The 2,498-nt window shown below is 41.9% G+C and overlaps 1 non-coding gene across 1 annotated transcript; it reads left to right on the top strand.

The window, feature by feature from the left end:
- Window positions 1-1,133: 1,133 nt before the first annotated feature.
- On the top strand, window positions 1,134-1,240 carry LOC130470913 (small nucleolar RNA R71). Its single transcript, XR_008931629.1, has one exon. It is a non-coding gene; the product is annotated as a small nucleolar RNA R71 (small nucleolar RNA).
- Window positions 1,241-2,498: the final 1,258 nt, after the last annotated feature.

Genomic DNA, 2,498 nt, shown 5'->3' with positions numbered 1-2,498 from the left:
AATTTTTGACCACTTCCAAGAATCTGCCAAACTGCTTGTCTAGCTTATTCTTGAGTTGTCGGTTTGGGAAGGGGAGTGCAATAGGTGGTACTTGTATATCCGCTCCCTTCTTAACCGCAGTTGTAGCCTCATTTTCATTGACTATCTTTTCAGCTGGTTCCTTTTCACCCATAACTATCTTCGGGATTTCCTCACTGACCAGATCACTAGCAGACACCCCGGAATCAACCTCAACCGGCATAGAAGGACCATCATAATCCCTACCACTCCTCAATGTAATTGCATTAGCAGACTCCCTATTTTCGGGCTGTGAAGGAAGTTGGCCTGGTGGCCTCCCTGCAATAGTAGTAGCCATCTGTGCCAGCTGTGTATCAATGATCTTGTTATGAGCAGTAAGAGCATCGATTTTTGCATCCTTTTCACTTAGAGATTTTTGCATTTGTAGCATCATGTTTCTCATCTCTACTAGCATAGGGTCAGGCTGTGTGGCTTGAGGTTGTGGTTGTGGGGGTGATGTGTGTTGTCTAGAGAACCCAGGTGGCCCACTAGACTGTTGGTTGTAGTTGTTTCGGGGTTGGTAAGATTGTTGGTGTGGGGGTTGATATGGTTGTGGTGGTGGATGTTGAACTTGGTGAGGGTTTTGGATGTTGTTGCTCCTGTAGGAAAGCAGAGGGTTATTTTTGTAGCCCTCATTGTAAGAGTTGGAGAATGGGTTGTTTTGTTTGTAGGATTGAAAAGCATTACATTGTTCAATAGAGCTTCTACATTCCTGTGCATAATGACCAGACATTCCACAACTTTCACAAATAGCAGTAGGTTGGGCACTCATAGCAGCTACACTAACAGGTTGGGCAGATTGAGCATTGGCCGCTTGCATATTATCGAATTTATAATGTAAAGCAGTCAATTGGGCAGTTAATTGTTCAATAGAATTTAAATCATGCTTACCACCCCTCTTAGATAGACCTCTAGGATTTCCATACTGGGCATTGTGAATGACTATCTCCTCAATCACCTCCATAGCTCTAGGCACCTCAAGTTGCATGAACCTCCCACTGGCAGCTGAATCCAACAAACATCTAGACTCATTGCCCAGACCATTATAAAACTGCTGAATCAAGAACCAATCTTCCAAACCATGGTGCGGGCATTCTCTTTGCAAATCCTTGAATCTCTCCCAAACCTCGAACAAACTCTCATCCGCTTGTTGTGAGATACCTAATATCTGACCCCTCAGACGAGCCGTTTTCTCAGGTGGAAAATATTTAACATAAAAAGCAAGAGCCAAGGATTCCCAATTATTGATTTTCAAAGCCGCCCGATTCAACCCATTAATCCACAGTTTAGCTTTCCCACTCAAAGAGAACGGGAAAAGTATCTCCATAGTCTGCTCCGGAGTCAATCCCTTTTGCTTGATGGTGGAGCAATATTGGATAAAGGACTGAATGTGAAGATTCGGATCTTCACCTGGTTCCCCACCGTACTGGCGTCTCTCGATCATGTTAATCAATGCGGGCTCAATCTTGAAGGTCTCAGCTGCAATAGAAGGCATGATCGCCTTTGGTAGTACGGACAGACTTGGCTTAGAATAGTCCGTAAGCCTTGGGGTAGGTGGCGGTATCAGATTTTCGTCACCCATCTCTATCTCTGAAACTGAATCTGTATCTGAAGGAAAAAGATCGCCAATATTATGATCAGAATCAGAGTAATTCCCACACTGTGCAATGAAAGTTCTTCGTCTACGAAAGGTTCTTTCGGGCTCAGGATCGAATGGAGTCAGATTACTAGTACCTACGGTCCTGGGCATAGACAAAGACTACAAAACAATGTGAGATCCGGTCTCAAGGAACGTGAGTTCCTTGAGTAGTAACAAACAATAGTCTAGGATAATCAATCAACAACAGAAAATAAAATCGTTTCCCCGGCAACGGCGCCAAAATTTGACAGGCTAAATCGCACTCCTATCAAAGATAAACCTAACGTTCACCAACTAAAAATATAGCAAGGGAAGCAAGGATCGTATCCACAGGGAAACAATGTTCTTTCTACTATTAATCGGCAATTCTAGACTATTGGGAAACAAGAATATAGGTTGATTTGTATAATGAAACTAGGTTGATAATAAAATAGGGAAAAATCAGATATTAAAAGGTCTAGGGCACAGGTTCACCGATGAACAACATTCCAGGATGACAACAATCGATAATAATCAATAAAACAGTTAATTAGACTAGCATGCTCTCTCGAATCGATACTAATCATAGACTTAGAATTAACGGGCTCTCGCTACGTATTAATCCCAATTCTACCTATTGAAACAAGCCTAAACATCAAATTGCATCTCCCGAATCTTAATTTGATATTGCGAAACTAATACAATCAAACCTGCGCAAATCTAATTGCAAAGTAGATAAGGGCAATCAATAGGAATTAACAGCTAAACCAACAATCAACAACAATTAATCATCCTTTCACATTCGTTCATGGATTCCCAAAAA

The sequence above is a fragment of the Spinacia oleracea genome, chromosome 3, assembly GCF_020520425.1.
Source record: "Spinacia oleracea cultivar Varoflay chromosome 3, BTI_SOV_V1, whole genome shotgun sequence".
In the NCBI taxonomy this organism is placed as follows: domain Eukaryota; kingdom Viridiplantae; phylum Streptophyta; class Magnoliopsida; order Caryophyllales; family Amaranthaceae; genus Spinacia; species Spinacia oleracea.
This window is presented reverse-complemented; position numbering and strand designations above follow the sequence as displayed.